The 13,060-nt window shown below is 44.2% G+C and overlaps 3 non-coding genes across 3 annotated transcripts; 1 reads left to right on the top strand and 2 right to left on the bottom strand.

Annotated features, from left to right (window-relative positions):
- Positions 1–2,637: 2,637 nt before the first annotated feature.
- On the bottom strand, positions 2,638–2,709 carry trnag-ucc (transfer RNA glycine (anticodon UCC)). The gene has a single exon. It is a non-coding gene; the product is annotated as a tRNA-Gly (tRNA).
- Positions 2,710–3,362: 653 nt separating this feature from the next.
- LOC138231443 (U4 spliceosomal RNA) lies at positions 3,363–3,504 on the top strand. The gene has a single exon (XR_011186694.1). It is a non-coding gene; the product is annotated as a U4 spliceosomal RNA (small nuclear RNA).
- A 422-nt stretch (positions 3,505–3,926) lies between these two features.
- trnaa-ggc (transfer RNA alanine (anticodon GGC)) lies at positions 3,927–3,997 on the bottom strand. Its single transcript has one exon. It is a non-coding gene; the product is annotated as a tRNA-Ala (tRNA).
- Between the last annotated feature and the right edge of the window lie 9,063 nt (positions 3,998–13,060).

Here is a 13,060-nt window from a genome sequence, read left to right as displayed (position 1 = left end):
AGCTGATCAAAAGTATTCAGGCACATCTTGCACACCAGAGGAATCCTCGCGGGTTTCCTTTGAAAATAAATAATACCATCTGTGTATAGAAACAAGCTAAGACTGATTTCTTAAATTATCCTTAATTTTCTCTCTCATAGTTTGAGCATAATGATTTTATTGCATTTATATAAGAATTGCTCATTGCTCCAAAATAAATAATGGTTTCATAAAAAAGTCAACACTTACTTGGTCTCAGTCACAGACTTTCCAATAGAAGCCATTGTGGAGTTCAGCAACTGCAGGTCCTAGAAGTGGGAAAGGAATTTTAAAAGAGAAATTGAATTACAATACAGAAGGAATGGCTGAGGGATCACTGAAATATATATATACACAATTTCCAAAGACTGAGTCCATATAGAAACAACTACCTTTCATTTTCAGTATAAGAAAAAAAAACATTATCTTCCAAAGCATCATAAAATTGTCCCTTCTTCCAGACCCTACTTCTCTCTTGTAGTAGTACAGCAGACCTTTCCAGGTGAGCAGATCACAGAGTCCGAAATGAGCTTCCTCCATCAAGCAAAGTACCTGAGCATGACTCTGTCTTCATAAAAGCGTCCCTGTAATAAAGAAATTAAATCCGAAATCAAGAGGGCAGTTGCCTACTGAAATACAAGAAGTCATCAATTTTAACCTAGCAACACATTAAAGGCTGCATCTATACAAGTACGATTCTAGAAATGCTCACCAGATTACGTTTTAAGAAGGAACTGCGCCTCAGGTTCCGCCGAGATCTTAACTCGGATGGCAGGATTCAGAGTCCGGAGTGCGGACTGATGGCGCACGGAGGGTCCACATACTGTGGATCCCTCAGTGATCTTCCGCGTATTCAAACCGCCAGCGTGTGACTCCCCCGTCCCCGTGACCTCATTGCTCTGCTCTCTCCTCTGTGCAGCCGAGCCCGACGCACGGTAAAGTGAAAAAAAAGATGCCCTCAACGTGAGATTTACTCTGGAGCGAGGATAGATGTTACCTTTTTATCATTGAACAGGATGTATGTGATGTGGCGACTAGGTTCAATTTTGTATCCTCTTTAAAAGATTAAGGACTGGGGTGAGCGTGATTTACCACCCTTTCAGCTAAGAACCCGACTTGCGCACCGTTTAAGCTGCATAGACTCGGTCGATTAACTCGTCTCCGTTAGCAGGGTTAAGGTTAAAGAAAAAAAACATTGCTGACTTCTTTTTTTTTGCTAGCCGCTAGCGCTGATTAGCAAGGTTTGTATTTCATGTTTTGCAAGTTGCATCCATTTTAAGAAAAACAAGTCGCGTTAAAGATTGGAAATGAATACTTGCAAGTCTAGCCGTAGGCGGTTGTCCATAAGGACCAGTTCTGTTTGAGAAGACAGAACAAAGAAAGCACCGCTGAGATTTGAACCCAGGATCTCCTGTTTACTAGGCAGGCACTTCAACCAACTAAGCCACGGAGCCCCAGGAGCACTGTCCTTTTGCAGCCACTTGGACACACCACTCAGACACATCTGCATTCGGTGTGTGCTCCGCCTGCTCGCTGAGCAAGTTGCCACATTTACATACAATAGCAACATCGACACCAAGAGAAAGGATGACAAATGGCTTTTATCTGGAACTTTTCATGTCCAAGGAGCTCAATGTGCTTTCTGTGTACAACAGGGCCACTGAACTCCACACTGGCCACTGAACCACAGCAGTGGCTTGCTGGCTTGACATCTCCCAAGGAATATGTTGAAATCGCATGTGGAACAGGAAAATGACCCTCGAGTACGAGGGAAAAAAAAGAAAAAGATCATCTGGAGCGCGCCAACCCATGTCCGGACAGCCCAGTTTCGTCGACAAGGTGGCTGAGTGGTTAAGGCGATGGACTGCTAATCCATTGTGCTCTGCAGGCATGGGTTCCCATTCTCATCGCTCTCCATGTCTGACACGTGTGCCTGTTCGATGTTGGCCCTCCTGTCGTTTGCTCCGGTGCTAGAGCTGTAAATTTTCTAGCGGTGGCTGAACATGGTATAGTAGGCCAACGTCGGTATCGAGCAGTGACAGTAACAGTACTTACTGCGCCCCATAAGAAATCGTTTGTCCCTGTTCAAAAGAGATTGTGCGATGTCCTGTGGGGTTTGCAAAGCAAACCTTTGACAGTTTGAAAAGAGGAATTTATTCTGCTTCCTGTGCGTGCAGTAGTTACAAAGTTGAACGTCTTTACACGATCTGCTGAAGTTTTCAGTGGGCGGGCTTTGTCAGATGGCTTGGAAAAATGCAGTGTTTCGGCTCGGGAAACATCATGAGCAGTGTCCTGCATGTTTTCTGTGTATAGCTGTCTTTTAACGCATACAGAATTCATTCGAAATCATTGATTTCTCCAATTAACAAGGGTCCCTTTTTGAACCTGCCAGAAGCATTCTTTCACTGTAACAGATTTACTCCAGGGAAAGGCAGCATGACATTGAGAGTAGCTTAAGCTTTCAGCACCTGTATCGGACTGCGTGCATGCAGACACCGCTCAGAATCCCCTGTAAGATTCTCCTTCAATTCCGTTTTGCAGTGCTTTAGCTCTTTCAAAAGGCTTCGCTTTGCTAGTCACAATCCAAGGCTCATGACAGCATTTAAAACCAATCGCCACTGCGTCGGCCGGGAATCGAACCCGGGTCAACTGCTTGGAAGGCAGCTATGCTCACCACTATACCACCAACGCACGCCCACAGGAGCCCTGCAGGACACCACCAGAGAATGCTCACGATTTCGGAAGCTGTCTCCGGGACGTGCTGATTCCACACATCCTGAATAAATCATGATATTGTTAGTTGCTGTAGCTAGACGTTCAAATGAGTTTCATGGCCAGATGGACTGTTTCTTCCAGCGGTATAGTATTGCAGTGAGACAGCACGATGCCTGCAAGACTATGTCACGCTAAACGCCACAGATTGTGTTTGTCCGTTCGTGTCAGTCGTCCTGCAGCCACGGGAAGTGGGACACAAACATGCTGCAATGCTTTCAAGACGTTAGGATTTGTTTGTGTAACATCCGAGAAGAGTACTTGTGGCTTGAATGTGAACTGTACGTGCCCGCCCCCTTTCCTCAGTAGTGCATGAGTTCCTCCCGGCATGCCCTTCGTCATTGTTCTGTCATCTTGTATTTAAAGGGTTGTATTTCTGCTGCTGAAAATAAGCAACGGTTTTCTCACAACTCCCTTTGTTCCCAACGGAGCCCTTGTCTGTCATGAAATTCTTCAAAACCTCAAGCTAGAAGAAGAAGAAGACGACAAATATGAAGCGTTACCGCAAGGACATGCCATGAGACGATCGATAACGATTTCCATAGGATCCCCGCGGTTGCCTGGCAACCGTCAGCTTTGCGCAGTGGCAGTATCGTAGCCTGTGAGGTTTAGCCAAGGTGCGATTATTGCTAGTTGAAAACTTTTCCCAATACCCCGCTTCCGCCGGTTTGAAATACAATCGGCGAAAGCGATTTTTGACAGTCTCGTCAGAGACTGAGCAAGGTGTTTAAAGACAGATTTGGTCATGGTGACATCATGGTAGAAAGAAACGAGCTTGTTACGTCTCAACAGAAACGCTCTTTAGCTCTTTCAGCGTTATGCAGAGAACAGCGTCTGTCGAGATCACTTTTGAGTCAGCGCGAAACGCTGTGTGCTGTCAGTTTGATTTCATATTGCTCGTAGCGGCGCCCGGCTTTTGTCTGTCAAACGTTAGGTTGCACTTCTTCATGCTACATCGTCGGCATGAATGGAGCTTTTTAAACGTCTGTACTTACTGCGCCCCATAAGAAATCGTTTCCCTGTAGCTCACCCTCATCCGGGTACTGACCTGGCTCACACCTGCTTAGCTTCAGTGGGTTTTCAGTTGCGAGTTGCAAGGGGATGCAAGTGATGGAGCCGCTCGCTGCAAAAGCCACTGTATTGGCCGGGAATCGAACCCGAGCCTCCCGCGTGCCAGGCGAGAATTCTACCACTGAACCACCAATGCTCAATACCCGGGCCTTCAAAAAAGACGCTTTTTTGGTGCTCTGTGCAAAACGCGTTGACATCTGCTTCCAGCTGCAAAATGCCATTCGCGGACGCTGAAGAACTTATTTCCAAGGCAGCGGGTACAAGCGATTGGGTGTTTTAAAACCACCAGGAACAGCAAAGAGGCGCGCTTCTTTGCTTGCGCCGAAACACACCGACTGGAGGCGGACAACGTAGTCGGCAGGATTCGAACCTGCGCGGGGAGACCCCGATGGATTTCTAGTCCATCGCCTTAACCAACCGGCCATGACTACAGAAAGCCCCACCGCCGCTGCATTCTTGCTACAATCTTACCTGGATCGCGAGGCGCTGGCAGAAGCCTATTTCAAAGTCGTTCTCCGTTTCAAAAAAACATTTCCAAAATACAAGCCTTGCAGACAGACAAGCCTCAGAGGACTTAAGGGTGGCTTCATGTCGGAATGATAAAGTCTCCCCGTCCGGACATGAAAATGCCACTTTGTTACACACAAAAAAAGAATCAACAACAGAGAAATGCCCACAAGCATTTGAAAAGCCGCACCACGTCGCACTTGAAATAGCTCTTACGTTAGTGATAGACGCAGGAATCGCCTTTCTATTTACGCTCTTACCAACGCGATGGAAAGCAAAACAAAGCAAAGCAGAGCAAAACAAAACGAACAAACAAAAACCCTCACGTCCCGCACTTGCATATAACGTCGTTACGTGCCCAAGCGGTATTGTACGTCATCCTAGCACTGCACCCCGGGGCGTACGGTATATGGGAACGAGCACACGCCAGGAATCGTCTCGAATCACTCCCTACAGCTGTAAGGCGCCTTGAAGCATGCACCCCCAACATTCTTTTTTGCGCATCTGTGAAAGGTAAACTCTTGAGCAAACTCTGAACCAGCTCAAAGGAAACTAATCTGATTAGATGTTACTTTGAGTCATCATTTAAGGGACCCTTGTTAATTGGAGAAATCAAGGATTTCGAATGAGTTCTGTGTGCGTTAAAAGACAGCTATACACAGAAAACATGCAGGACACTGCTCATGATGTTTCCCGAGCCGAAACACAGTGCGTTTTCCCAAGCCATCTGACAAAGCCCACCCACTGAAAACTGTAGCAGATCGTGTGAAGACGTTCAACTTTGTAACTACTGCACGTTCAGGAAGAAGAATAAATTCCTCTTTTCAAACTGTCAAAGGTTTGCTTTGCGAATGGTGCAGGACATCGCACAATCTCTTTTGAACGGGGACAAACGATTTCTTATGGGGCGCAGTAAGTACAGACGTTTAAAAAGCTCCACTCATGCCAATGATGCAGCATGAAGAAGCGCAACCTAAAGTTTGCATTCCTAGCACTGTTGCAACCTAGCACTATTGCATTCCCTGCATCAGTAGCTAAAAGAATATCATTTACGACTCATGTTAATGCAGTTTCAGAAACCAGACTGAAATTTCTCAAGTATATTATTTGAATCCAGATACGATTGACATTGGGCAACAACTATTCTCTCAAGACTTTTAGATTGAAATGGGACCTTTGAGACAGGCCTGTAGTTGTTAAGAACTTGTGGATCCAAATTTGACTTCTTAAGGAGCGGTCTAACAACCGCTACCTTAAATTGATCAGGTACAACGCCTGACGCAAGCGATGCATTCATCATACTAATTATAGGTCCTGCCAGTCCTTCAAGGGAATCTTTGACTAGCTGAGTGGGGATGGGATCTAGCGAACAGGTGGTTGACTTTGTCTTACGTCTGTGTTCATGAGTCCACCATAAGAAGAAATCTGAACAGGAGTGGTGATCATGCGAGGTCACCACGGAGGAAACCACTGCTCTCCCCCCCAAAAAAACCACCCTGCCCCTCTCAAGTTTGCTAAAGACCACATGGATGTTCCACAGCAACTCCTGGAACAATGTTCTGTGGACAGACGTGACAAAGGTTGACCTTGTTGGTAAATGTGCACAGCGTTATGTTTGGAGATAACAAAACACTGCATACCAACTCCAAAACCTCATCCCACCTGGGAAGCATGGCGGAGGCTGTATGGCTTGCAATCATCGAGAATCACCCAGGCTCACCCAGCATCTCCTGTTTACTAGGCAGGCGCTTTAACCAACTAAGCCACGGTGCCCCAGGAGTGCCGTCCTTTTGCAGCCACTTGGACACACCACTCAGACACATCTGCATTCGGTGTGTGCTCCGCCTGCTCGCTGAGCAAGTTGCCACCTTTACATACAATAGCAACATCGACACCAAGAGAAAGGATGACAAATGGCTTTTATCTGGAACTTTTCATGTCCAAGGAGCTCAATGTGCTTTCTGTGTACAACAGGGCCACTGAACTCCACACTGGCCACTGAAGCACAGCAGTGGCTTGCTGGCTTGACATCTCCCAAGGAATATGTTGAAATCGCATGTGGAACAGGAAAATGACCCTCGAGTACGAGGGAAAAAAAAGAAAAAGATCATCTGGAGCGCGCCAACTCATGTCCGGACAGCCCAGTTTCCTTGACGAGGCGATGGCAATGGACTGTTAATCCACTGTGCTCTGCACGCATGAGTTCGAATCCCATCCTAGTCGCTCTCCATGTCTGACACGTGTGCCCGTTCGACATTGGCCCTCCTGTCGTTTGCTCCGGTACTAGAGCCGAACATTTTCTAGCGGTGGCTGAACATGGTATCGAGCGTAGGCTAACGTCGGTATCGAGCAGTAACAGTATTTACGTTCCGCTGCTGCCAAGTGGCTCTGGGTTGAGATTGCGTTTTCACTTACTTGCAACGCAAACGGAGAAATCGATTTTTGACAGTCTTTCGAGAGACTGCGCTAGGTGTTTAGGCATAGACTTTGTCAGTTCCCCCTGGGATGATGGCCTCTCAAATAGTTTGTGATTCCTCTAGACGTTTATACAGTAGAAGCCTGCTTCGTGGCTTAAATCCAAGCTAAGGAAACGAGTTAGCGGTCTGTTACGACCCCAAGTGTCTAGGGGTAAAGGGGTGTATCATTTAGGATAATTCTTTTGGAAGCAGGGGGATTCTGGTGAGGGACTAGGAAGCGTGATAAGGGTAAGGAACTAGAGTGGTGCCAAAGAAAAGAAAATAAACAAAATGGAGCTGGCTAGGACAGTGAGGGAAAGCTAATCTGACTACAAAAGAAACCCCGAAACACACGGTCTTCGGCGTCTTCAACACCCTAGCTAACCTGCACTGACTACCCAAAACCATACAAGACAAATGGCACTCACCCGTACTAAACTAGCGTACTAATACAAAGTCAACTAAGTGTGTAAAGTGTACCCAACAACCTAAACTAACCTTATATACAAAAGTTCACACAAAAACACAAGTGAACCAGGAATACAAATAAGGGAAAACAAGAGTAATAAACAGGAGCAGGGTACAAAAGATCACAAAAGTTGAACATGTAACACTGGGGCAAGGGAATGACAAAACAAGGAAGAACACACAAACAAATGAAAGTACAAAGAAACTAATGTAAACCAACAAAACAACAAAGCCGAAGCTGTACGAAAATACACAAACACAAAGCAAAACAAACCAACAAACGAAGCCGAAGCAATAACAAGAAGCAAAGCGAAGCAAAGCGAAAACCAAAACCGAACGGGACCGAATTCAAACGAAAGGCCTCTTCTTTCTGAAAGCCTCCATGTTATATAGTGAATAAGATGTGTTCTGATTGGCTGAGGGCTGTTTGATGATGACATCATATTGAAACAGTGGTGTGATGGTTGGCCAATGGGGAAGGGAGAACAATCAAGGGTCAACAGTGTGGACATAACAGAAAAAACACACACAGAACACTCTCTGGGACGTAACACCCCCACCCATAAAAACAAACATCTAATGTTTGGACAATGAAGACAAAACCAATCAAACAATATGCTATACTCTACCCCCAGCCAGGTCATTTCCAAGAATAAGAGTTACCCCTTTAACAGGTAGCGAAGGACGTACCCCAACTCTAACAAATCCAGTTACTAAACCACATTGTAGATGTACACAGTGTAAAGGCACTTTCATAAAACCCATTTCGATGCCTTGAACTAATACACTCGAACCACAGAAAGATTTATCAGATAAAGGCAGTGCATCCACAACAATAAATGACTGGGCTGCTCCAGTATCTCTTAATATTTTAATTGTTTTCTGGTCTTCTGGTTTACCTGTTAGCGAAACGAATCCTTCCATAATAAATGGTTCATAACTAGGGTCAGGGAGACTGTTTTCACTAGACAAAGGAATAGCAGAACGGGAAACAGTCTTAACAAACCCAGCACTCTTAGGTTGTTGCTGTTGCTGCTGCTTACGTTTTAGGGCCAAACAATCTGCAATTATATGACCTCTCTTGTGACAATAAAAACATTCACGCTCCTCTTTAGAACGTGAGGAACTAGTTTTTACTGGGGGAGACTGAGACTGGGAACTTAGAGTAGACAAAGTCTTCTCCGCACGCACAGACATGAAAACATTCTTATGAGTGAGCACGAACTCATCTGCCAAAACAGCGGCTTGCGATAAAGTAGTTACTTTTTGCTCATTCAAATACACAACAATGCGTTCAGGCAAACAGTTCTTAAATTCCTCTAAGAGCATTAACTCACGCAATGAGTTAAAGTCACTCACTTTACTGGCTACAACCCATTTATCAAAGAGAGTGCCCTTCTCTCTAGCAAATTCAACAAATGTCTGGTCTGACACTTTCCGATGATTTCTGAAGCGTTGTCTATAAGCCTCAGGAACTAATTCATAAGCCCGTAAGATAGCAGCTTTCACAGTATTGTAATTCAAACTTTCTTCTAAAGAAAGTGTAGAACAAACTTCCTGAGCTTTGCCCACTAATCTACACTGCAAAAGCAGTGACCAAACCTCCTTAGGCCAACGAAGTGATGTGGCAATTCGCTCGAATGCACCAAAGTACGAATCAACTTCCGTCTCCCTAAACAGAGGAACTAAAGCAATGTGCTTACTTACATCAAAGGTGGTAGAGAGTGGATCTTGCAAAGGAGACACGCTAGAGGCCTCGGAGTGGGTCGGCTGCACAGCAGGAGCATTCTTTCGTGCTTCTAGCTCAAGCTGTCGGAGCTTAACCTCTTTCTCCGCCTCGATCTCCATCTTACGAATTGCAAGGCGCAATTCAAATTCTGCCTGGCGTACTTGGGCTTTTTCCTGCGCCTCCATGTGCAAGCGGGCCAAATGAACTTTCAGACGAGTATTGCTTTTTGACCCGGTGGAGACCGGAGAGAACGGTTCAAAGGGAGGCAAGGTGGCCTTGACCTCAGCCTCCACTAAGTCTTCAGCCACCCCCTGCACCTCGTCCTGTTCTTCCACCACCATAGCAGGTTTAGCACCAGCCCCAGGAGAACCGGCGTACCTGCTCGTTAATGCAATGACCTCTAACTCTACCAACCTATCCATCACAGCTCTCTTGACGTCCCTTTTAAGAGCTTGCGTCGAAACCTGAATCTGGAAGTAATCAGCAATTTGGAGCAATTCGTCCTTCCTACACTTATCCAGCTGCTCAAAGGAAGGTTCCTCCACAAACTTTCGCAAATCAAAAGTAGCCATAACTACAGTACCTTGCCAAAACACAATCCACAAATCAAAATCCTGTACCAACACCAAAATTCTGCAACACAAAAAAAAATCCTTAGGACGGGAATTTGATATCCCGGACGACCCCCAATAATGTTACGACCCCAAGTGTCCAGGGGAAAAGGGGTGTAACATTTAGGATAATTCTTTTGGAAGCAGATGGGTTTTGGTGAGGGACTAGGAAGCGTGATAAGGGTAAGGAACTAGAGTAGTGCCAAAGAAAAGAAAATAACAAACAAAATGGAGCTGGCTGGGACAGTGAGGGAAAGCTAATCCGACAACAAAAGAAAACCAGAAACACACGGTCTTCTGCGTCTTCAACACCCTAGTTAACCTGCACTGACTACCCAAAACCATACAAGACAAATGGCACTCACCCGTACTAAACTAGTGTACTAATACAAAATTAACTAAGTGTGTAAGTGTACCCAACAACCTAAACTAACCTTATATACAAAAGTTCACACAAAAACACAAGTGAACCAGGAATACAAATAATGAAAAACAAGAGTAATCAACAGGACAGGGTACAAAAGAACACATAAGTTGAACATGTAACACTTGGGCAAGGTAAAGACAAATCAAGGATGAACACACAAACAAACGAAAGTACAAAGAAACTAACGTAAAACCAACAAAACAACAAAGCCGAAGCTATACGAAAATACACAAAAACAAAGCAAAACAAACCAACAAACGAAGCCGAAGCAATAACAAGAAGCGAAGCGAAGCGAAGCGAAGCGAAAACCAAAACCGAACGGGACCGAAGTCAAACGAAAGGCCTTTTCTTTCTGAAAGCCTCCATGTTATATAGTGAATAAAATGTGTTCTGATTGGCTGAAGGCTGATTGATGATGACATCATATTGAAACAGTGGTGTGATGGTTGGCCAATGGGGAAGGGCGAACAATCAAGGGTCAGCAGTGTGGACATAACAGAAAAACACACATAACACACACTGGGACGTAACAGTGCCGGCGGGGGGGAGCTCACCCTGAGGTCTGTGCGGGTTCCAATGCCCCAGCATAGTGACGGAGACGCTGTGTTGTAAAAGGGTGCTGTCCTTTGGATGAGATGTAAAACCGAGGTCACAGCGCTCTGTGGTCATTAAAAATGACCACCAAAACCTTTGACAAAAGCTCTTGGTAATTGATGGTCTTCAATAATGCTCCTCCTTTAGGTACATTTTAAATCAGCTGAAAAATGCTGTGAAATGGGGGGGCACTTCAGGCCAGTGTAGGATTTGGGTTACAAGAACCATGAAACTGCATGAGAAAGCCCGTACACTGAATTACACAGCTTTCTATTCAAAGGAGGACAAAAGAAATTCCCTGAGTTCGATTTTTTGCAGCACAGAGAGGACCACTGTCGTGAGGCCGGTTAGCTCAGTGGGTTAGAGCGTGGTGCTAGTGACGCCAAGGTTGTGGGTTCGAGCCCTGTACGGTCCAGGTGAGATGGGTTGTCATGCAACGCTGCTACATAGTGCCAACAGACAATTAAATGACAAAAATGAAGAGAGTTAAAGCAGCTGGAGAGGTTCTCTTACAACTTTTGAGCTGACACAGTTTTGGAAAATGTTTCCTTCACGCTGCACTGTACCACATAATCAGCCAAGAGTCTCCAAAACAAAACAGAATTGACAGTCATATAATGTCCATTAACCCCGGCTTAAAACGCAGCATCATGTCTGCCATCATAAGAATATGAGTCCAATATTTTAGAATATAGTCAGAATGACTTCTAACCTTACCTGTGGTGTCTTTAATCCCTATTGTTCAATGCATGGTGTACGTACTGCATACATGTGTCTTGAGAATGAGGAATGGGCCCCTGAGACAGTCATTTACCTGTTTCACAAATGATCATATTTTACTAGAGATTCTGTATGGGATTCAGATGTGCATTCGGACAGCAATCCCTTTCAAGAAATGATACGTTCTGGATGAGATCAGTGGTGCTGGAACACTGTATTTAGGATGTGTTTGCAGTGATTGTGTGTCCCCTGCTTCAACGCAGTGATATATAGATGTGCTCCTGTAATTTATTGGTACATGCCCAGGGCAGTAAGCAGTCTGAGGATTTATTTCCAGACGGCATAGAGCAGTGAAGCAGTGAAGTAGTGCAACACACTGGATCATTATATTATTAGAATCTATTCTATTTAAATTATTACATTATACACAATTTGAGTTCATTTTAAAAAGTAAAAGGTAATGAAAGGAATGCATTTTCGTAAGAAAGATAATACCGATATGCATGTGATAATCTTCCTTATATCATGTAGTGCGTCATTTGGACACTTTGTGGGCTTGAAATACAAAGAAAATCATGTTCTATGGTACAAGATAAATACAAAACTTAAGCTTTTATTTTAATTAGATTTGTTTATAAAGCATAAGCAATCATTTATTACATTAATATATCTGAAAATAACATTTTAGACTCATATTATTACATACAGGTCTCTAGCTTCAACACAGTGCTATATATATATGCTCAGTGATTTATTGGTACATGCCCAGGGCAACAATCAGAATGAGGATTTATTTCCAGATGGGCTACAGGTAGTGTTGTGAAATACTTCAACACACTGGATCGCAGATTTAGACCCCCTGCACTCTTACTCCTTAAAAACCAAAGAAATGAAGATATGTAGCAATCACATTGTAACAGGGGTGACAGTGACTTAATGCTTATACTAGTGGACTTCTGGTACCTTTAGGGTACGGTGTTCCCTGAAGGGCTCTCAAACCCCACATTTCAGATGCCTAGCTGTATCGCTGATGTGTTGCACCTCAGAATCACTTTTAAACCTTACCTCTGGTATCTTTAATCCCTATTGCTCAACGCATGGTGAAAGTATTGCATAATTGTGTCTGAAAATGAGCAATGGGCACCTGAGAGACTCATTTGCCTGTTTCACAAATGATCATATTTGACTAGAGATTCTGTTTGGGATTTAGTTGTGCATTCTGACAGCAATCCCTTTCAAAAAACGATACATTCTGGATGAGGTCAAAGGTGCAGGAACACTGTATTTAGGATGTGTTTGCAGTTATTCTGTGTCTCTAGCTTCAACACAGTGATATATATATATATATGCTCACTGATTTTTTGGTACATCCCCAGGGCAATAATCATTTTGAGGATTTATTTCCAGATGTGCTAGGGGTAGTGTTGTGAAATACTTCAACACACTGGATCGCAGGTATAAACCCCTTGCACTCTTACTCCTTAAAAACCAACAAATGCAGATATGTAGCAATCATATTGTAGCAGACACTCATTTGCCAGTTTCACAAATTATCATATTTTACTAGAGATTCTGTTTGGGATACGGATGTGCATTCTGACAGCAATCTCTTTTAATGATTTTACCTTATCGCAGCTTTGCCCTTCTTGCCTCTTTGGACAATATCTCTATCTTGTGGTCGTTGTTG

This window comes from Lepisosteus oculatus, unplaced genomic scaffold (genome assembly GCF_040954835.1).
Source record: "Lepisosteus oculatus isolate fLepOcu1 unplaced genomic scaffold, fLepOcu1.hap2 HAP2_SCAFFOLD_60, whole genome shotgun sequence".
NCBI classification, from domain to species: Eukaryota; Metazoa; Chordata; class Actinopteri; order Semionotiformes; family Lepisosteidae; genus Lepisosteus; species Lepisosteus oculatus.
The sequence above is the reverse complement of the archived record's forward strand: the minus strand, read 5'-3'. Positions and strand labels throughout refer to the sequence as shown.